The sequence below is a fragment of the Malurus melanocephalus genome, unplaced genomic scaffold (genome assembly GCF_030028575.1).
Source record: "Malurus melanocephalus ecotype Western Australia unplaced genomic scaffold, MMel_1.1 scaffold_49, whole genome shotgun sequence".
In the NCBI taxonomy this organism is placed as follows: Eukaryota; Metazoa; Chordata; class Aves; order Passeriformes; family Maluridae; genus Malurus; species Malurus melanocephalus.
Window position 1 is genome coordinate 2,390,589 of NW_026623281.1, and position 23,907 is coordinate 2,414,495.

The 23,907-nt window shown below is 40.3% G+C and overlaps 1 protein-coding gene across 2 annotated transcripts in view; it reads right to left on the reverse strand.

Annotated features, from left to right (window-relative positions):
- Positions 1-20,221, reverse strand: part of RASGEF1A (RasGEF domain family member 1A) — a 141,058-nt gene extending 120,837 nt beyond the window's left edge. For both annotated transcript variants that reach the window (XM_057365213.1, XM_057365210.1), the window contains exon 1: positions 20,087-20,221. The gene's annotated coding sequence lies outside the window, so the exon portion shown is untranslated. The remainder of the gene's footprint in view (positions 1-20,086) is intronic.
- Between the last annotated feature and the right edge of the window lie 3,686 nt (positions 20,222-23,907).

Below are 23,907 nucleotides of genomic sequence, written 5' to 3' on the forward strand. Positions count from 1 at the left end.
TGATTCATTATCTTTCCAAATTGGAATTTCCTTGAGTATGGGAATTGCTTTTCTGCTTCTTAATGCCGAGGCAATTTTAACCTGGCTGTGTTGAAAGTGTGATAAGTGAAAGTGAGGTATGGTTTAGTTGCAGGCAGAGGTGGGTAAAYTAGGGAACTGAATAAAAATATRAATCCTGTGWAGTTTAGACTTCTGGAATTGCATGAATTGCTGGGAACRTGGTGCATGATTCACTTTGCTGAATTTAATTGTGACTAAATTCAAATGCTAATGGCAGTTTTAGAGTCCTGGATTCACACAGTCTTTTCTGACATCATAAATAATATTTTTGGAAGAGCAAATATGCAGGTTTGAAGCCATTTGCATACAAAATACGATGTAAGCCCTTTGGTTTTGGATTTAATTATTGGCTTACTACTTMTCCATAAATGTACATTCTCTAAGCATTTTTTCAATGTACAATTAACAGTATGCATTTTAAAGGAAGTGTCACATGAATGAAACCCCTGAAAAACATAATATAATTCTTTGTCAAGTATATCTTATTGGAACACRCTGCCTGCACTGAAATGTCAGGATCAACATGTATGAACAAGAATTTTACTTATTTTCGTAACTCATTTGACAGCTATAAAATAGGAGATTATGCTTCCATGGAAAGACATAGAAAGAGCAGTAACAAAAAGCTGGCAGTGGTTTTTCAACAGGCCTACTGCACAGCAGAGTTACAGGTTCAAAAAAGCTTGTTTTTGTCACAAGGCCAATGCATCTCCAACGAATCAACATTTCTTGGAAATATTTGAGTCTAAATATCTTGAGTTCATGGGTATTAAGGCTCCTGGTATGAATAAAAACAAAAGGATGTTTACGTGACACAGACCTGAATAATATAAATGGTGGATGGCACCTCAAAACCGAATTGTTTCTGTGGTGGTAACAAAATTTTTGCATCTCTTTACAAATAATTCTTTTCTATTTGTTCAGTAAGGCCAGGATGGAGGGGGTAACAGATGTRTCAATTCTGGTCAGCCAGTTTAAAATTATTTTTTCTTCTGATTGCCCCATCCTAAGTCAGTGAATTCTAGGGTCTAGACAGGTTGAATAAAATACATCTTTGCTTTAACTCACTAATCATTTCAGCTGATACACTTGTATTTTTACAGAGATCAGCACTGGTGACCTTATTCTTCCTGTTGCTTAAGGTTTCATAGACTCATGTAAAATTGTCCCTTGATCATACTGTGCACCTCTAAGCCAGACCGTGCAGTCTCCATCTACTCAGTTTTCTAAATATAAAAGATACTAACCTTTTGACAGTTCCTAAAAATATTTGGAGAAATCTTTTTCCTTTCCTTAATAATTGAATGCTAAACAAAKGTTTCTGATAGAATTAGCACACAAACGGTGAGGAGAAACAAATGAGGTGYTTCAGTGCACATCCTGACCCCTGGGAGTCAAGAGTAGCTAATGTACAAGATCTTTAAGTGCACCAGTGATAAGTAATTATGAACTGGATGTAAAACACAAGTATCTGTTTAACATATCAGAACAKTGCCAAGCTGTTGAGGACAAGTAACTTCCCTGCTCTAGTCTGGAATATACTGAGCAGCTTGAGCCAAAGAACAATCAGCTTATTGGCAGGGGTGGAAAAATGTACTTGGCTTTCCCCTCATATAAATAAATAGCTTAGAGGAGTACACTGACATGGATGAAGAAAAACAAACAAAAAACCCATGTATTAAAAAATGCGTTGAGTTATATCCTTTGGGATTGAGAGTAGTTTAATCTATCTAACACTGTCTAAACSTGAGGCAGGTTCTGAATAGATAAAAAACAAATAGATGGGTTCAGTGGTGTTTGCTATCCAGACTTGGATGCAGAGAAGAAATGGGAAGCCATGTCCACATGGCCACAGTGAAGATGCCAGAGAACTGCCAACCCTGGCACCAAGTGACAGGAAGATGCTGATTAACACCACATGTCATGCTAAAAGGGTAGTTTTGCATTCTGGATGAATCACRAGACAACAATGTGCAACTTGCCTTTTGCCCACTGTCTGAGAGATAAAATGAGACAAAGAAAGTGAAGACATAAGCTGGAGAATATTGTAAGGACAGAGAATAGCTACTCAACTTTTATGGAGTGAAAAAGACCAAGTTCTYCTAGATTTTACTCCTTCACACAGGGTGAAGACTTACTACTTCTACTGTTCATTTGGTTTAGTCTTGAAACGTGTCCATTTTCCCTGAAATAGAATAAATAAATGCTGCTCTCTTGTGAAAGGAGTGAAACTGATCTTGGTAAAAATTATACTCATCATAAACACTCTACTTTTTAAGGAGTGTATTGTAGGGGCACAATTTTGATGAGAAAGTATTGTAATTTTGTTTTCTTCCCAAGTGTGGTAGCATTTCTTCTCCAAATAGAAACATTTTTACACTGTGAAAGCCAAGTTAATGTGTCTCCATGTGCATCTGAAAGAGCTACATGTAAGGCTTTCCTCTCTGTTTTGTGCATGCCTTCTCCCCTTTGACTGCATTGATCTTTCCTATGCATGGATTGTTTTTCTATAAATATCTCTGGGTTATTTTTGGCAAATCATAGGGTAAATCACGCTGGAAGGGACCTCACAAGGCCTCTGGTTCAAACTCCTGCTCAGCCTAGGGTCGGCTGTGAGGACAAAACAAGCTGTTCAGAGCTTTCTTTGATTTGCTCTTGGAAACTTGTAAGGAGGGCAATGGCAGAACTGCTCTGGACAGCCTGAGGCACTGCTTAGCCACCTTCCTGACAAAAAATGTTCTGCAGACCCAGTCTGAAACTCGGTTGTTTTTGTTTTTTCCAAATTCCATTGTGCCACATCCAGTACCACAGTATAGAGCCTGGCTCCATCATGATAACCTTCTCAAGGAATATTTGTTATCTTAATGCTGTTTTTTCTCCTCCAGATTAAAAAACCCCAGCAATCAGGGCTTTTCTGACCTACCCCCAGGTTACAGCTGTTACACCTGTCTCCTGTGTTGAGAGTTTTCTACTGTTTTGTTACTTTTTGTAAGCAGGACTCTTAAATTAGTCAGCTTTTCTGCCTCGTGCTTACTCTTTTTAAACTTCTTTGGAGTTTTTGATGTTTATGCAGTGGTGCCTGATTTTAGYTTGAAGAGCAGCATTTCAGTGCATTTGGGCAGTGGCAGTGCTGGAATGGGGTAATGCCTTTTAAAGATTCTCAGAGGCAAAGGCAGGGGCTGTGCATGGTTCARTAACATCCTGCTTCCCACATCCATATCATCAACAAACTGTGAAACTAGAGGCCAGCATCTCTCTTAGGGGTGTCTGCTAAAATAACGAGACTAAAGGGCTCACAAGATTATTAATGGCATCAAGAATCTTTTTTTCCTCTGGTTATTATGACCAAAATTTGTTATGATCTGTCATCTGTGGCTCCTTGTGTTTGGTAGGCTGCAGCTGGCACTCCCTGAGCAGCATTCAGAAAGGCTGGAGATGTGCAGTGCTACCCTCGTGCTTAAATCCATCCCCTCCTGGCTGTGGTTGATGTAATTTGGCTGTCAGAGCTGTGGAGGCAGCTTGCCCTGCTACTGTCCATGCTGTACTTGTCTCTGCTTTAATGGAGTGCTTCAATTTCCGTGGCTGTATTAGCCTGGCTTCTTYCTCAAGCACAATAAAAATTCCTTGAACGTGCCACATGTACACTTTTACTCCATTACCAAAACAGCATTTCTCAAATAAAGAAAAAAAATAACACTGGCTTCTCATCCAGAGTGTGATTTGATGCAGTGGGTGGGCAGTTAGTAATGTTACAGAAGTCAAAGGGCTTATTTTATTTATTTTTTTTTTTTTTAGTAAATATGAAACATGCCAAAGCTCCGCTAAATCTTTGGGACATAATTCAGTGTCATGCAAAGGTGCCTTATACTTGCCATTTTAACAAGATGCTTCTCAAAAGGATTAATGAATCTGGGTGGAGAAGTAATTAAGGCACTTCTAAGTCACTGGCTGGCATGCTTAGGTTATTTTGGGTGTCCGTGCATAGCATTACACCCTGTGAAAAGGACAGAGCACGGCACATCTAAAGAACGAATTTTTGTCAAGCCAGACTTTTAGTCCTCTTGTAGCTTAGCTTTGATGTTCTTCTGCCAAGGGCTCTGAGTTACTCAGTGTTTGATACTCTGCTTGAACTTYGAAAGCCTCAGAATTTAGGTCTTGCCTAAATGAGCTTGTCTGCGTGTGACCAGTGAAATATGGAAGAGGAAACAGCTGCAGAAAACCATTTTTGTTGCATATATCGAATATGTCTGGCYCCCTTGCCCTTATAAGCTTTTATTTCAGACCCTTGCCTTGCAATTCCAATATGTGTAAAGTAAATAGTGGGGAAAACTTTGACCATACCACTGCAAAATAATCCCAGCCCTCCATCAAACCAGCCTGGGTACCATCTAGAACTTCCAACAAAGTGTTGCATATAGTGCACACCACACTTAAACCTGACCATAAACCAGTGGGATTTCATAAAAAAATGGGATTTCATAATACTTGTCATCTTATGAAGGGAACTTTCCTGAAAACAGGCAGTGTGATTTCAAAAATATATTTCTTAGAGTTTAGAAAGAGGGACTTACCTCCCATTTATGTACCCTGGCCTATTAATTATGGTAGAGCATGTTTTACTATAAATATAAATTACTAAAAATGCTTGGTTTTGACTGGGAAAAGTTCARTCTTTTCCAATTGAATATCTTATGAGAAGTTACAATTCCTTTAAACAAAGAAAATAAAAGCCCCCCCAAACCTCATAGAAATCCTGGTGAAGAATGCTCATCTGTGAAAACTGCTGTTAATAAGATATGAAATCATCAGCTGTTGAAGCTGATGGACATTTAACATCCATTTGACAGTATTTATACCCTTGGTAGTTTTTAATCCTGTATTCAGATTATCACCTTGTACTACGCAATTATAGCCTAATATATATATCCATATAAATTATCTCTGAAGTGTTAGGTGAGCATTTTTTTTTTGTTCACAGCAATCTTGGAAACGTACATTGTGGTAGAATTGAAAGCTGTCAAACTGCTCTATGTTCCTGGTGTAGGTGAGTGAATCTGCTCTATGGAATGTTAGGCTTGCGAGCGCTTTTTAAAATGGAAGCTGTTCTATAAATATAAATTYTAGGCATAATTAGAATATATTGGGAGAGAAATCCCCATGGAAAAAAGCACAGGGTGTGATTGGCTCGTGCAGGCTCTCCAAGGTGCTGCCTATCAGAAACGTATAAAACATATAAAGAGCTCAAGTCAGCTTTAAAGGTAGGTGTAATAAGCATCTGCTTATCCTAGCAAGGTTATACAGCTTGCAAAGACATAAAAAAAGGAAATTTGCCCTGGTGGCTCCTTTGCTGTTTGTTGGTGAGGAGCATTTGCTGCTAAAATTTTCAGAATGTTAAAGCTGATATTTCTTTCTAACCCTTTACAGAGACTTGGGGGCTCATAGGGGAGAGAATGAGAAAACTCAGAAATGAGTCTTCCTAGCAGCACCTATTTCATCTTGGATTTGTAGCATTTGTGTAAAAAGGAAAAGAGTGGGCTTAAACAGCTGAACAGAAGTTTTATCTATGGTTTGTTTGTTTTACCAAACCAACCAYGTATGATTGAAAGGTGCCCAATAGAAAAAAAGAGAATTTGTTGTGGAGGTAAAAGAAATTGTTTGAAACAAGAGTAAAGACTTCCTGTCTGYATTTACTTGATACAAAATAAGTAAAAACAGGACTTAATTTTATTTACCTACTGCGTCTTCTGTATAATTGTATCCCAGGACTGTAGTGCTTTGCTCAGGTAGGAATGGGCAGTGAAGTGTAAAAGTGTAACTGTAGAATCTGAAGTGCTGGCTGCAGCTGCCATGGGAGTGCAATTCTATTGAACAGTTTTTGACTTGGTGTAAGTTAAGAGTTTGGAAGAAAGCCATTTTTTAAGCTAGGATAATAGCTGTGTGAAGTGGAAAGTAAATTTAATGCAGGAGCTAAGTCATTGCTTTGGCTGAGGAGATGAGATGGGAATTCAAAATGATACTTCAGCCAGCTAAAGTTTGTGGCTGTTTTTTAAGCAAGTGTCTGTACAAATACGCTGCGGTTGTATTTAAATAGATCCATAAATTTTTAATTATGACATTGTTTGGGAAACTTTATCTGTCTTCTTCAGCTTATAAAAGGCTGAGCAAGTGCTTAGCTGTTCAGAATAGTTAATCACCTTTTCTTGTTTACCGTGGTCTGTGGYTTGTTATGCCCCAGACTTTCCCCATCCCTGTGAACTGGGATCTTAGTTTATTCATCCTTAWAATGTGGACATATTTCCAATTAATRGTTTTGACTGATGCTTSAAGTGCTTTAAGGATGTATGAAGATGGYRGGGGGGAACAGAGAAAAGCAAACTGTTATTGCTATGACACCTCAGCTAAAACCAAAATTTTCTCTCTCTAGAAAGAAAATCTGCCATTTGTTGTAGTGGACTATCAGTCATTTATTCTAAACCCATGAAATGGAAATATTCAGGTGTTGAAGACTGCAGAATTTAGCCTTTATAAAGATTTGCTTTTTAAAGGAACTGACAGATTTGTCATTAATTTTTGGATGATGTACAGAGCACTCTCTCCCCCTTTCCATCTGACRGTGAATATTATCCTTTTCTTTGCTTTTATTTTTCCCCTTCAGAACAGTAAAATTGCTATGTAATCCTGAAGACAGGAACTGWGTTTATAGCCCCCCAGTTAGCTCACTGAGAGAAGCATTAATGCAAATCAGTTTATGCTTTTAAAGAATGCTGCAGTCATGTGGTGCCTTCCTAAGGCATGAAGGATAAGGTGTGTCAAATTTAGAAGCTCTTGCTAAAGGTWTATCCACTTAAACAAAAACATTTTCTATTATGAAATGGGAAACATGCAATAAAGAAAAAGAAGTGATGCATTTGTTTTAGCTAAAAAGCATGTATTTTGGGGGATCTAACAAAAACCTGTTAGACTATCCCCAACTCCTGGCAATCACATCATTTGTGTAAAAGCTGTGTTGCTATTTGTTAACATGGTTGCTATGGCAACTGAAAGCCTTCATCTCTTCAAGGTAAAATCAGAAGTGCAGGGAGTGTRGAAATGCAAGAGCTGACTTTACACATGCACAAATGCAGGCTTTGTCTCTTATTCCTCATTTCGTGACAGAAAAGGACTAAAGCTTTTCCTTTTCTGTCTTTTTCTGGTGCTGGGGAGGGCGACTGGGAGTTCTGGGTGGTAAAATGTGAAACCCACTGAGAGACTGAGACAGTGCTACCTGCTGGACTCCCAGGGATTTCAACAGATGGGATCAGATCTCCAAAGAGTCTAATTGGCTTATCACAGGCAATGGGCGTGTCTCAAGTGTTTAGATAAAGCCAGCARATACACCTTAACTTGATGGCTTGATTTAGTACCTCTGCTTTTAAGGTAAAATATAGCTAAGACGGTAGGAATCTGTTTGAAAGAGTTGGATTGGGGCTTCTCAGAGCCTGCAGTCCTTTGCTGGAGTTGTAACACAAATTCCTAAAAACCTCTGTGGTGGATGTTGCAGCCTCTGCATGGGAAATTCCGTGCTGTCCCTGCCATAGGAACAGTAAGGGAAGAAGAGCTAATGCTTCTAAAGCATTGTAATATGTTCAATATTCATGGAATCATCTGATCTAGTCTAGGGAGAGGCATGGAATTCAGAAAATTGTAATTTTGCCAGAGGTGGTATAGTTTAGTTAATAAGCTACATCTRTTGGTTTTAATGAGCAAAAGGATTGCCCCCCCTTTCTATAGGACTGAGCAACAAAGTCAGACCTTTGCTGTTGGTAGGGTTTTCTGAGTTTTTAAGTTTTATTTCAAGGCTGCTATTTGAGTACCCAGTGGTAAGACAAATAGTCATAGGCATAACTTTTCATTCATGTGTTGTATAGTCATCAGGTTTTCAAAAACCCCATTGTCCTGGTTTGAAACATTTTTTTTCTACTTCAGGAACTCCATAATGTGTATGTGCCCTCAGTGGGCAACATAACTTAAAAAACAATAAAAATAAACCCCCTAAACCTGTTAGAGAAGCTAWTTTTTTGTCTTTGACATATAATATGCTATCTAGGAAAAAGTATCAAAGATTACTTATTACTAAGTATCAAAGAATAAAAATACCCRCCCAAAACTCTTGCAAACGCAAGAGGATAAAACCCTGATCTTGAAAGAACCAATGGGATTATACAGACCATAAAGGGGAAATTACACTGAATCTGAAACTAGAGTTAAGAGATTTTATCAAGTGTAAAGGTTTTGTAAGATTTGAAGCACAGGCACCTTCCAGTGAGTCTGGGCACGAAGATGCTGCATCAGGTGACAAAAGGAAATGCCCTTCTGGAGAATGACTTTTAGAGAGTCACTGGATTCAGGCAGTTACTGCTCTCACACTGTGAACAGGGGTGCAGGAGCTGCTTCTGCTGATTTACACAATGAGATTATAGAGGAGTGTGGGTTATAGAAAGGGAACAGACCCAGGAACCCACACAGTATTATTTGTTGGCTATGACACTGAAACAGAATTTCGTACAAATCCTTATTCAGTTCCACAGTTCCTTGACAGGTTCACACATTTTGCAGTTATTAGCTGGCTGATAGCGGGACAGGGTTGTTTGTAATACTCCACAACCTGGTCAGTGGTCTATATGACAAGTAATATTCTGGTTTTTGTCATTCTTGGATTTTGCCTTTCCGTTTACAAGTTGTTTTCAAACTTGAAATTTGTTTTTGTAGTTGCTATCATGTTAGAAAATTACAAAAACAGGAGTAAAAAATCAATTAGCTGCACTGTTCTTAAATTGCTTTTTATATGAGGATTGCAGTTAAACAATTGTGTGGGTCCATTATTCTGGAAAGAAACAGGTATTCCAGAAGGTTTCTCAGAACTGCCTTTTTGTAGGGAGAGCAAGCAGTCTACAGAAGCCAATAAAGGGGCACCCTGTGTCTCCAAATTAGCAAGCAACTAGAGTTTGATTAAAATTACTATTGGATTCAGTAAGTCAGAGAGTTCTTACCTAGCACTATCTATAAAATTAATCAGCCGCAAACACCCCATGTGGGCTGGTGAGCTCTTCATCCAAGGAGTTTTAGAAAACAAGCACAACTGGCACTTCAGCTCRTCAGTGTGCATGAGGACAAGGTGCTTGGTGGCAGTTTGTGACACAGCAGCGTGGATTTCAGCAGCTCAGTGTTCACTGATGCTGTCACTCACACGTGCAATAAATGCACACACAGCGCTGTTGTGGCGTGCTGCTCCACTGCATGCGCTGGTTATGGCAGCAATTGTCACTCGCTGTCCCCTCCCYGGGTAATTGCTTGCTGCTGGTTTCACATTTGCTATTTGGAGCGCAGCAGGGGATGAGCCTGCACAGGGAAGTTTGCTGTGCAAGTTTAAAGGCATCAGCATTGCAAGTATCCATTATGTGGCCCCTGGAGAGCGCTAAGGGGAATAATGTGATTATTCATTTGGATCTGAAGCCATGTGGTAAAACCTGAGAAGCTGTGGCAGCACAGGSTGGAGGAGCTCCTCTGTAATGCAGCATCCCAACAGCGACCTGGCTGGGAATGCAGTKGGTAGCCAGTGATCCTACAAAAGGAAGGGACGTGTTTGTCTACTTGCAAAAAGGCAGATCTCTTCAAAGCTCYGTTCTGTGTCTCATTAATGCTTCTCACACTGGCATTCATTAACCTTCTTCTGATGTGCTGTACAAGCTTTGTACAATGAGGGAGTCCCACTYCTTGCCATTTACAGTTCCACTAAACAGTCATTACAACAGTATTGAGAATTCCATCCCAGGTTGATCCAGGATGCCCAGGATCTTATTTCCCAGTCTCTCATTTACTAACTGTGAGCTGGTACCAATGTTTGATGGCTGAGAGAARGTCATTTATAGGCTTTTCTACTGGGTAGGCCTTTCTTTTGCCATACTGTGATACTGGAGGAATGTTTTTTGTCCATGTCTGTGGTAGGTTCATGTTAGATTATTTCATGCTGACCTTCTGGAGTCACTGTGTCTGCAAACCAACAAGATCCTACATTTCCCTCATCACCCTGTTCCCCAGGTACATGGGGACATCCTATCCCAGAGTTGTCCAGGTCTGGTTTACAACCCTGGGGATGTGAGCTCAGTGACACCCAGCACTGGCGTGGGTAGGGCTTCAGCTTGCTGCAGAGCAGGATGATACTTACTGCAGGTCAAACAAGTTTATAATAAATATCTTTTGAAATAGCCCTGCAATACTCGTAAAGGCAGAAATTCTTTGTGTTGCCTTTTTTCTGTTCACATGAGTCCAGTTGTTTTGCTCAGGTGATTCTGTAATACAAGGTCAGTTTGTTCATTACTAGAAAGCAGTGTTTCTTTTTCCCCATAGTTTAATTTCTAAGCCTCAGAGCTGCTGCACTGTAACACAATAGGTGGTTAAAATTGATTTTAGAAAGATATTGTTCAAGATCATTGTTCAGTATGTTCCAAGGWTGCTACTTCATACTTTTTTTAAGGCTGCAATCCTCACTTCACCAACTTAGTTGTAATCTTTGGGTGATTTGAAGTACATTATGGTTTCATATGTTGCTCTTTTTTTCTGTTTTTAGTTTCACAGCCCCCCATTCCCCCCAAACAAAAGCAATTTCATCAGACAATTAAATTAATAAATCAATTCTAGCAGATAAATAAGTCTTATACTGAATACCATATAAGTATAATCATTTGCCTAAGTAATACTGCATGTTTTGACTTGAAACTATTTGTCCCTCATAGYTAATTTATAAGTTTTGGTTGCGTTTAGGCTTCAAATGAGTTTTAGCAGTGTTGGGAAAGGAAGGAGTGAACCACTCTGCAAGTTTGCGGCCTGTACTCAACAACTTCCCGCAAGATACATCATTACCCTCAAGAATTTGTGATTAAAAATTACTCCTCCTCTTTTCAGTTTGGTCAGCAGAACATTGAGTCTAATTTTATACCAGCACTGACCTAATTTTAGGAAATTAGTGTTCCTGTGGGTCCTGTGTTACTCCCCAACCTATTTTCTGTGAGCCCCTCTCACAAGGGAGTGTGAAGCTTGTCTTGGAGTCTAAAACTTTTGACCAAAGGCTATTTCCATGTAGGTACTTGTTGCTTCCATGAGCTGTACCCTGCTGTAACCTTTCTCTAAGGGCTTTCTTTAGGTAGCAGTTATTCTGATTTACTGCAGCTTGTGGACACAGTAAGAGATGGAGCACAAAGGGAAATCAAATTGTCTGAATTCCTTTCAGTCCAATGCGTTTCTCAATCACACTTACTTCAAACGCCACTAGTCTGCTTGATATGGCTCATTATGATGTGAAAGCTTAGCTCTATAAATAATAAATTAAACGCATCATAGCTTACCAAACAAATAGTTTCTAGGAAAGGCAAGTGATTCCACTCACTTAGATGCTTATTTATTGCASAAGCATTTACATAGATGGGGGAGGGCATTATCTTGAACCATTTCTCTTGGATTACAGACAGTCCCTTCTTTTTTAAAGCAGYGATGACTCTCAGTGAAATAGCTGGGAACAGAATGAGCTCAAAGAAAGTGCTCCTTTCAGGGGAGCTGAGCACAGCCAAATGCCATTATTTGGTTATTGCTTACACACTTCTCCTGTTCTAATGTACCTGAGTTGTCACTGGTCCATTGTCTGTGATAAGCTGTGAATAGGGGACCATGAAGTGGTGGTTTCCTGGAAAGGAGCAGGATTAATCTTCAGAATTCCCTTACAAAGGCCTTCTGACAATTTGAAAACTGACAAGTGTAGTGAGCATTGTTAAAATTCATGTGGCTTGGAAAAAGAGCCCTGTTGGATTGTCCATTTAAGCATGTTTTTAGGCTGGAAGCTTTTACACCAGTTACAAATATATTGATTTTTAAAAAGAAATTATTGACCTTTAAAACCCTGGAGTCAGCTGCTGCCTGGCCTGTTGGAGACATTTGGTTATTTCTATTCACAGAGGCCTCGGTAAGAGCTGCCAGTTTGCAGTCAGACTCTGGGCTGTGATCAGAAGGGGCAGGGGTGTGATGAAAACACACAATTTACATTAAATGTAACTACACAAGCTTCACTGCAGAAAGCTGAGATACCATTTACAGGACATCRGTCTATATTCCAGAGCAGGGACTTTAAACTTCATTTCCTCACTACTTCTACCCCATCTCTGGGACAATTTCCATACCTTCCATAATTTGAAAAAGTTCTGTTTATTCTTCTCTTCTGTGCCTGTCCCACTTGTGCTGTCAGTAATAACATTTTAGCAATATTTGGCTCTGCTTTCCAAGAGGTTTAGTACTCACAGACACGTATGGTTGAGCATTTCTTAATGAGAAATGTATGTAACACTAATTTTTATATTTACCAGAGGATGACTGGGCTATTTCTGCTGTGCCTTGTTGTATTTACTTTTTCACCTCAGGAAATAAATTGTTTCCTAAGATCAGGCAGAGGAACAATTTTCTGGCTGTCAAAATATATCAAGAAGCATCATATGAATGGGATATTAGTCACTGTGAGTTAACAGTACAGCTCTGAAGATAAAAACAATGCTGTTATTTAGTGACTACACGTTGATGATAGATTCAATAATACACATTGGGTTGCCTTTCTGTTGATTTTTCTCCTGGTTTTCCTTATTTGAAATGCTCAGCTAACATCACAGATTTTTTCACCCCCAGCAGGTTAACTAGCATAGAAGGTTTGGCTCTGGCAATCTGAGATGTTCGGTGTACAGAAGTTATATTTTAGCACAGCTAAAATAGCACAGCTCTGAGTCGCACCAGGTGAAACCCCAATCCCTACTCAGTTCAACAGCTTTCAGTTTTTGTATTAGTGATACACTGTCACCCACATTTYCTCTTTGCAATATTTCTCTCTTCAGCAGGGTATAGTTTTATATTACTTCAGTATTTATAGGGAGATCTTTGCACCATGTTTCTTGTATTTCAGTGGTTGTTCCCAGGCCTTTTCTTTCTTTTGTACCTCACAAAAATCACTGTTCCATACGTCCACCATCTGCAGTAGTCTGTTCCTTCTGGATGGACACCCTTGTGCTCTGGCWGTGGGAGACTAAAATGCAGTGTGGTTTCTGCTGTCTTGACTATTTATGGATACTGAACTATCCAACAGAAGGATCAGAATTCATAATCCCTATCCCACTGCCACAGAGAAAATCCATTTGTCCTGCATCACTTCAGAATGTGATTGACAGGATGCTGAAAGATGTTGAATTGATTCTGTAGAGTGCAATACACTAATGTCACAGTGACAACCGTGCTTTGCTGTGGTATCTGATCCCTGACAGCATCAGCCTCATCCCAGCAGGGATTATCCCTGCTTCCCCTGCACAGGCACTGGGAGCTGAAGGTGCAGATGCCTTGTCAGAAGATTTAGATCTAAAGACATAAATTCCAGTTCCTGCCCACGGTGATAGAGCAGAGGACAGCCCTGCCTTTCAGGGAGGGACATGCTACATCACTTAAATGTTCAATATGGAACTTTATTTCATTCCTTTGTGTCCAGTTCTGGGGCCTTTGCTACCAGAAGGACATTGGGGTGCTGGAGTGGCACCAGRGCAGGGGAAAGGAGATGGTGAAGGGTCCTGTGAGGAGCAGCTGAGGGAGCTGGGGTGGGTTTAGTGTGGAGAAGAGAAGGCTCAGGAGAGACTGTGTCACKCTTACAACACCTGGAAGGAGAGTGTAGGCAGGGGGGGGTCACTTTCTTCTCCCAGCCAGCCAGTGACAGGATGAGAGGAAATGTCCTKAAGCTACACCTTGTCAGGAAGAATTTCTTCACTAGAAGGATGGCCAGGCATTGGAATGGGCTGCCCAGGGAGTGGTGGAGGCACTGTGCCTGGAAGTGTTCAATAAAKGACTGAATGTGACACTCMGYGCTGTGGTTTGTTTGACAAGRKGGTGTTCAGCTAAAGGTTGGATTTGATGATAATTGGAGGTCATTTCCAACCTTAATGGTTCTGTGATATTCCAGTTTTCTTTTTCTTTTGTGTTCATTTGTATCTTAATCCTTATTTCTTTATTGATCCCTAAATCCACTGTGTCAGAAATGTTGAGAGTAACAAGGAGAAAAAAAAAAACTTTTTCTTTTCTTTTTCCCTTTCCCTTCTCTCATTTCTTCCCTTCATTTTCCAGTGTGCTCTCCTGCTGCCTTTCTGCCTCAGCTGTGTTCATTTTATTCATTAGCAGAAGCAAATCTGCAAACAGACTTTTCAGGCAGCTGTAGGGAGTGCTGAGGGAACTGAGGAGTTTYCTCTGTAAATCCTACTATAATGCTGCACAGGATTCTCTCTCTTTGACTTGTTCTTTCCTACTGTGTAAAAGCCATATTTTCTTTTTTTTTTTCTTTTAAATCCTTTATGTTATGCATGCATTTGGCTCCAGACAACTTTATGCATTTCCTTTGCAAGACATTGCACAGAGAGTTAACATTTACGTTACCTTTTGAGCTGCAGCACTGATTATCTTTTGATTAATGTTAAACCTGGTAATCATGCCTCTTTCCCCATTTTGATATGCAAGAAACAATGCTGAGGAAAAAGTACATTATTCAGGCAGGAAAACCCCAAAATTAGTAGTGTGATCTTGTTGCAATTTTCCTGAGACTTCTGAAATTTTAAGTTTGGGTTCTTTTTTTTTTTTTTTTTAACAGCAAGTGGTAGAAGTGCCTGTCATCTCTGCTAAATTCTAGCTCAGGTCCTCTAACCAGTGTCCCTTTCTTTTTAAAGTTTCTCTTAGCTTTCTGTGAGAAGCACATTTTGGGATTAAACTATCCTGTTTAGACAGGATGAATGTGTTGSAAGGTAGGGGGCTTTGGGTCAGCTGGTTTGAAGAGACAGGAATGATCCCACTCTGTTGTGATCAGCAACTGTAAGGTCCTGCACTTGCAGCAGGAATGCTGCTCATTTTTGAGAGCCGAAGCTATTCTTATAATAATGGACTTACCTATATACCTATAGGTTTGGCATAGGTAAAATTGGATGAAATGACAGGGTTGCTGTGGTATGCTGGAAGTCAGACTCATTCAGGTCCCATTTGACTTTAATATTTATGGATCTTTCTACTGGTTTTGGGGTTTTTTTTTCATTTTTTATCAAGTATCCAACTTCATTGTAACTAGAAAAATTCAACCTGATTATTTTCARCTCCTGAGGTTTCAAACCCATTAAACAGCAGAGGGGCTCAGTAATTRTTTTATTACTAATACCAAAAGTGTAATAATACTAGTGGCAACAGAAAACAGTGAGCAAAACAATGAGAGAAATGTAAAGGCGTAAATAGAATCACTAAAGCTGTTTCACACCAGATAAATAAACACCAAGGTCAGGCTAATATTTCCAACCATACACAGTGGGTTTAATTWACTCTTTGTGTAATTTCCCTGGTGAAGAAACTAGGGAACATCTTAGATGTCTGAGGCTTTCTGTGTTCCTTCCCTTCCTCTCAAATCAGTTCCCAGCCACAGAGGAGTTAACAGCTGTAACACAGTAGGTGCTKTCTGCAGTTCCTGGTCATATAGAGGTTGTCTATTTTAGCTCTGTCCTGGCCCAGTTCTGTTCTGTTCTGCTCTCCAAGAGCAGTAGATGGGACATGCACAGTGCCAGGTGGCTCCTGGCAGGGGATGGCACTGTTCTGCCCCAAGCACCCAGWGGTGTCCCCAGGAAGTCCTGGAGTTTATGGGATAGTTTCTTGTTCACTATRTAATTCAGCATATTAAGAGATGATCTGTGGTGATTGTACAGTTGAGAGGATGGGGCTGTAAGCAAGGCAGAGTTTATATATGTTTAGGAACTGAAGAAAGGCTACTCTGCTCAAAGTTTCCATGTTCTATTTATGTGAGGATGCCTTTCTAGGTTTACTCTTTTCCTAGAACCTCGCCTCAAATGAGGTTTGTGAAGCCATGGTTTTATTTCTGCTTTGAAGGTGTTTTTTTTTCTTTAGGATCTGGAACTTTTATGGTGTCATACATGCACGTGTATGTGTATACAGCACACAGCTTCATAGGATTTCTGAGTGTTTTATCTTTCTGAGTTTCATGACAGAATTTGTAATGTTTATAACTCAGGAAAAAAACTGAGTCTTTCCATTGTGAAAGATGGAAAAGAGTCTTTAACACAACATTCCTAAACTAGCCAACAGTTCAGTAATAAAATTTCCTCWAAACCTAAAGAGAGTACATACTTAGCTTCCTCGTAATTTTTGAAATTTGAATTACAGTCAGATGAACACAAGCAAGCTGATGTTGAGTGAAAATACTTTTTGCATGTTAATGAAATGAATGAGAAGAAAAAGAAAGTATTTTCCTGTTGGTTTTGTTGTTGAAAGGCATCTGTTTTCACAAATCCAAGTTATATGACCAAGCTTGAGTATGGGAAAGGCTACTTTGTGGTGAAGACAATATTGTTTTTATTTTGTTTGAGCAAAAAATAACTAAAATGGTGCCTTGGAATCTGCATCACTGGTGTTTTATTTCAGAGAAAATACAGACCACTGTACAGAAATAATACAGAATTTAATGGAAGAGAATGAGAACATGTTACAAGAAAGTCCTGGAAAGCAATATAGCAAGTGTGCAAAATGTCCCCTGTTCTATAAGTAGGGCCTGTGTAAATTCAACTTGGAGGACCATCTTAATGATGATTACTAGAACTGTTCAGAATGTTACCTGTTGGTGCAGTTTGCTTACCTTAGAGCCAAGTGCTGTGCAGTGGGGAGGAGGTAATCTTGACTCTGTTCAGGGTGCAGGGAATGGATCTACAGTTGGGGGAGTTACAGTGACATTAACAGAGAACTGTGAAAGTGGCTAAGGGTGTTTGCTGCAATGGAGATTAAACTTTATCCATTTTTGCAGGCCTCTGTGCAGAATATGGGGTATTGGGGTGTTTTAAGTAGTTGGGGTGAATTTGAACCTTTCTAGAGGTTGTTAGCAAGAGCTGKTATGTTCCTGATGTGTAAAACCTTGCTAGTTTGTGTAGAGTTTTCCATCTTTGGGTGGAGCTTTATGAGCAAATGAAATACACAGAAATACCAGAGAATTGAAGTGTGAAACACCTTCTATTTAAGCCGATTTTTTGAGGGGAAGAACTTGGCTGAACATTTTTGTTTTGTAAACAAAATCAGTTGTAAGAATGAATCCACTTAACTAACCACAGCAAAACTTCTGCCTCTCCTGAGTTCAGTTTGTGGAGGTGAAATGCCYCAGAGCTGAGGGTATTCCTGGCCACCCATCTGAGCAGCTGCCTGAGGCTACTTTTGGCTGGTTTGTGGCTGATTTCATCTTTTAGGCTTAATCAGAGCTCCAGAATTGAGCCTGTCTCTGTCATAGGGATGTTTCCTCCCAATTCCAGCACACCAGCAATGTATCTTCTTGCTCCCTGGAGATGTTTCATTGATAGTGGATTCTCCATTTGGAGTAAAACAGGACAGTAGGTAGCATCGTGCTARTTTTCCTCATATTGTCCTCCCACAYCASCAGTAAATGAATGACCCAAGAGCCTGACCATAGAGAAATAGCTTTGGAAGTGCTTGTTTGTTTATTTTAGTGAAAACATTACACCAGAAATGAAGCTTCACAGAAAGACCAGCGATAACCCCRTGCCACTCATACAAGTCTTGCCACCTGGACCACAGCCAGACCATTTTTCTGTCAGTGATACTAAATGCCATATGTTTCCTTCATAATTCATGTTGCAGCAAAAAAGGCTCAAAGCGTGTTTCTGCTTTACAAACARCTCCTTGCACATGTGCTGACTTTGCAGCTGCTTCCTGCACTCTTTGACTTCTGTAATTAGAACAACTGGCCAGCCCAGCTAATGATATTAAACTGACTGGTCTAGAGTGTCATTTATCTCAGGGGTTTAATTTGCTGAGCACAGGGCAGCACAATACAAGGTTTGCATGTGTGATGGATGTGACTTGGTTGTGGTTTTTTTCTTAGCTCTTGTTGCTAAGTTACAATAAACTGTTATCACAGTAAATTGTCTGCATTTAAATGGACTGAGATTCCACCTGAAAGGAGCCACCCAGATACAAACTGATAATATACTGATGTCTCAGAAGAAAGAAAACACAGAAAACCCCAGTTTGTGAACTGGATAATTTTGTATTCTAGACATTAGCCAGACAGGCTCAAAAATAGCTGTTCAGACCCCAGAGACTATGGCATGTGCTTCACTAGCAAGTGACTAAGAGCTAGTRTAAAATAAATAGGTACTAATTCAAAAATAAGTTGCATGAATATTATCAACTGCATAAAGACATAATCTGTTCTCTGAATTGTACTTTAGAATTACTTTCCYTGGAAATAATCTGATACCCTTGCAGTCAGGCATCGTATCTAAATGCTAAGAGAAGACAGTAAATAAAAAAATTCAAGTCTCTACACTTGTTCAAATGACTAGAAATAATCCTAATGCATAATAGTGGTRAATGTTTTCCACTTTTACAAGTGGAAAATTGTACCTTATTCTGAATAGAAAATGATGTGTAGAATCCATGCTGACACATCAACATATTGTCCTACCCCTTCCCAAAGCTCTGTACTAAATCCCTCAAAATTCTATGAAAGAAAAATCTTTTTTTCCCCTAATCCATTTTAAAGAGYGCATGGATTGTTCATTGGTGCCATGTTTGAGTTAATTCCAAAAATATTCCTGCTGGGTCAACAGCCTGTGGGTCTGGGTGGCTGCTGGGAAGCTGAGTGGTGTTTCTTTGCCAATTGCTGATACCTGTTTGGTCCCCTCCATGGGGGTGATTAATGTGGGATCTSTCATCTTCCCTGAGCAGAGAGTCCTCCCCATGGCAGCAAAGTCAGGGCAGTTTTGGGTGGGTTTAAGAGTCAACCCTTAATAAACCTAGTGCCAGTACAYGGAAGATCTGAACAAACAGAATGAGTAAGAAACTGCAGAAAAATACCATATAATGTATACGAAACACGGATAAATTCAGTTACAATTGTGACACTTTGCACAGTACAGAAAACCTGTAAACCAAACCAAATGTCTTCCACTGCAGTTACACCATTAAAGATCCATGGGTAAKGCTGGGGGGTTCTGCAATGTGCAGTGCTAGTCTGATACTCTGTTTACAGATCTAGAAAAKCATGATGCTGGATTCATTTTAAAGGTGTCACCCTCTGAAGAAAGCCATTTGGTAAAAAGCATTGGATTGACAGAAATGAAGCTGTAGACATTCAGTGAAAGATTTCCATTAAAATCACAACTAAAAACTGTCAATCAGCCCCAGCAGAAACCTTAGATAACTCTGCTAGAAATACTGTACCTCCTCGGAAAATGGAAGGAGAAGATTGCCAGGATTTCGGAATGGGGAGAAGCAGCTTCTCCCTTCACTTTAAATTGCTGTGCCAGAGACATTTACTGTCCTTGCAAAAATCCTCCTGCAACGCTGAATTTTTGATTCACAGCAGAAAACCCAGAGAGGAATGCAGACAGAATATGTAGTGCAGCAGTGCCTGTGCTTCAGCAGACTTGCTCTGGTGCTTTCAGCGAGCACTACTTGTGAAAAGCCTGAAAATGGATCGCATCTATGTGAGAAGCCCTCAGAGAGAGGGGCAATGACAGGGAAGCGTTTCTGTGCACTGTGGAATTTCAACTCATTAAAGTGATGAAACAACTGCTGTGGGAATGAATCCACACGGAGTCCATGACAGACGCGGGTACGCTCCATTCCCAGCAGCACGACACAAAAGCCTCATCATTTAGCAATATTGAAAAGGTTCTCGTATCCACGGGGAGCAGGTGCAAAAGTTGCATTAAGGGGAGACAATGCAGCCCCTRGGTTATATTTTGACCTGCCGTCTCTCCCCCCCGGGATAGCTGGGTGGTACACACGGGGTTAACAGCAGAAAGACACACTGATGGCATGTAATGCCAGGTGTTCAGACACCATAGAATTAGTGCCAGCGCCAGCTTCTGTACACAGCTCGGCACCCTGCAAGCGCCGGGTGAAAAAACACACTTAAATCTCTTACCTTGGTCTAGTCCAGTGTAGCTTTTGGGTTGTTGTCCGTCCACTGTCAGCWAAGGAGGAATCAGCGGCAGGTTGCAGTGAGTCATCCTAAATGGCACCGTAGGCTCAGTGGCCGGGCCGGCTGCTGGCTGTCCGCGCTGGGTGACAGCTGCCGSCTGCCCGCCGAGCCAGCGGCTCCCATGGCACAGCCCGGGGGACAGGGCACCCGGACAGCGACAGCACACAGCCACGGCCAGGRATATACCATGTGGCTGCGTGCTGCCCTTCCCCGCCGCTGCTCAGCCTCGCAAGGCGCTGCCCAAAAGTTACTTTTTAATACGYGATGCGCTCTCCGATTTTAGAGCCGCCCTGCTCCCGTTTTCTCTTCAGCCTGTGCGCGGAGGGGCTTGTCGGCATTTCGGCGGTAGCATTATCCTCTGTCTCCTTCGCAGGCTGGCGGGGATGCTCTGCGCAGAGTGTGTGCAGTAAAGGGAGTCTGGCTGTGGCTGTGTGAAAAGCAGCACTTGGCTTCTTGCGGCAATTTTATAGGCTGTTTGTCTGGGAGTGAGAAATCMAGGGCAAGGGCGGTAATTCTGGCATCAGAGGGGGAAAAAAATAGGAARAGATGCTGGGAGCCACAAAATTGTACACAAAATAAGTTGGGGAGAGAAACGTTTCTTGTTCTGTTAGCAAGGGTGGGATTAATTTCTGAGTGTCTGGTTTATAATCTTAGAACATATCTACAGATCAGAAATCGGTGCTAGAGACAGAACCCCTCCTGGGGATTCCCAAAATAATTTTTGAGAGGAAGAAGGAAGCTGTTGGAATGGGTAACATTGCWCTAAATGAAGATTTCTCTGGGCAAACGCTGCTATTTTCCAATCATCCTAAGTCTCAAAGTATGGTTTAATCATTTCATTTGTATGTAGAAGTTTGTTTATTATGAATATATTTTTTGGAAACTAATACAGGACAGCTTCGGACAAGTTGTGAGGGCTATACTTTAGTGTCACTGGGAAAGTGGAAGAAATGTTTAGGTTCTCACAGTTTGCTAACTAGTTTCTAAATCTGCAAGGTTTTTTATGAGCTTTTGAATGGCCTTTATCAAATTATTTGCATTACTGCCTCTGTGTCAAGCTATGTTCAGATGCTCTGAATATTTATCAAATGYATGCATCTAAAAGGGGTGGTGATGTTTCATATTTTATATTCCTACTACATGGATGTTTGTGGATGACCTTAATCCTGACTAATTGGCACAAAATTCCCAAAGAAAACTAGGGAAAGAATTGYAGCAAAAGGTGGAAGACCTAAGATGCATATGCACTCTTGATTAGAAAACTGAATGTGGGATAGTTTCACAAGCCCTCCAAATGATTGCCCCAGCTAAATATCCATTTGGTATTCTGCCTGTGTTTCCCTCTGCAGAGTACTAAATGTTGATTTTTATTTTTTTTTTAATTCAGGTCTTACTGGATAAGGATGGTCCTGTGAGAATGAGATAYGAGTTCTTCAGATCTTTTTTACCATTTGATTTAATTACATATATAATCCTGACTGTGCTAAAGGTACTAGAGATTTAGTGGACTCTAATTTGTAATGAAGCAGAGCAGCAGCCYATATCCAAGAGCTTAGGAAATGTTTCCTTAGGCTGATTGCAGRCAAAATCATCCTTAGGGGTGTTTTTCCCCCATGAAAATTGGAACCAACATGGCAACCTTGTTTTAACCCCTTTAATTTCCACATCTAACACTGCATGGTGACATGAATGGTAAATACCTGTGAGCCATGTGCTGCTGTAGAGTCTGAGGAGATTTCTCCTTCAGCCTGGGAGTGAACAGCAAGAAGAATATCCACAAGAGTGTTTAATCTGAGCTCTCTGTGGACTTAAATTCATCAGGAGAAATAGATCTTTGGTACCACTGGGTAGTAACCATGGAGAAGTGCATCATCATGGATAATTAACTGAGTTTAAGTTGTCTRTCCAGGGTTCATTCAGGTCTCTAAGAAGTCAACCAGAATTGTAAGTGAATTCGAGGTGTAACAGACCTCAGGGGGAAAATGGTTGGGTAGGAGCAGAAAAAGATTTTGTGCCATGGAGGTTACAAAGACTGTGCATTGGACACTGTGTGGTACTGGAATTGTCCCTTGGGATCCCAGGCCATGGGAATATTCACTGGAGAGAGGCAAGGCAGGGACAGGTATCAGAGGATAAACACCTTTTCCTGAGGTGACAGCCAGATGACAGTGGCTGAATCTGGGTGTTCTCTGTGGCAGGATGGGAGGGAGAGAGCGACTAAAGTGGATGTGACTGACATTCTTGCACCTTCAGAGAACAGCAGACCTGGTAGCTCATTCTTCAGTACAGTTCTTTTTGCCTTTCACATTGACAGAAGTGTCACTAAATCACCAACTCATGTTCCTATCAAAAAGACATTAAGTGAACGTGAAAACATTTTTAAAGGAGGAAGGACTCCCWTGAAATCTTTCTTTCTACAGCTTTGTCCTTTAAATTCCTTTATTTAAATAAAGGGGATACTGTATTAGTTCTTTGCAAATTCCTCTCTCCATTGAAATTTGACTCAGTGCARGAGGTTGAGGAAGAATAGACCCAGTTTGTTCCCAGTTTGTCCAGGAGGATTGCTGCTATTGTTTTGTCAATTACTGTTTTTGTCAGAGTAAATATGGAGTAAATTCCAATTCTAATTCCACTTGTTTAGTTACATATTATAAAAACTGCATGAGTAAAACTCTCTCAGATATTTGTTTATTTGGTTACTCAGGGTAGGTTTTTTTTTTTGTTTTTTTTTTTTTTTTTTTTTTTTTTTGTTGAAGGTCTAGCTGATGACAGGAAAGTTATTTTCTGGAGAGGTTGATTGCAAACCTTCAGACCTGATAGTGAGGATTCCACTTGGAACATGGCTGCTGTGATTTTCTTCCATGTGCTAAACAGTCACTGAAAATACAAATGGAGTGAGATTAGAGTTGATCCTTTCCCTTATCATTGAATGCAACAGAATCACTCCATTGGGCTRGTTAAGTTTTGTCTGTTGAGTGGCTAGGCACATTCCAAGAAATGACCAAAATTCTTGGAAAGCAGTGGTTTCCCTGAGTTTGGAAGCAATATAACCCATGGACTTATTTCTTTCTCTTCCATATCCAAGTTGCTACTCCTTCTGAGTTTTATCCCTTCACACATCTTTKTCTTTTGCAAATAAAAGTCAAACAAAACATCTTTTCATTATTATTTTGCCTTTTTCTTCCACAGMCATATGCCTTGGTGTTCACTCACTGTTAAGACTCCACACTCAACTCAAAATTTTGCACTTCAATTTAGGTGCTGAAAATGTTATTTTAAATGCCAGTAGCAAATTCCAAGCATTGCACCTGCTGTATCTTCTCTCTTAAACATTATTTTGAGGCTAAAGTAATGGAATTTGAGTTCTGGAAAGTAAGACAGACTTGAGAGAAACTTTAACCTTGACTGTAAAGGGCAAACCCACTCCAGGGGTGATCTTCTGTGTACAGAAATCATTGACTTACAAAGAATGCAGTTCCAGAATGCAAAACCACTACAAAAGTTGTATCTTTTGTTTCTTCAGTTTGCAGCCCAAAACATTACATTTGATGTTAGAAATGTATTTATATCCGAGCATCTGAACTTACTGTAATGTCAGTGGGGTTTTTGTGAATGGCAGTTATTATGTCCATATGTCTGTAAATATGATCTTTTTTTCCAAACCAACTTACATAAATGGTATGAAGGATTAATTTGGCTGAAAGCATGGCTGCAACAGAGCTGCCATTAGCTGTGTGCAGATATTTGTGTTTCTGTTTACTTTT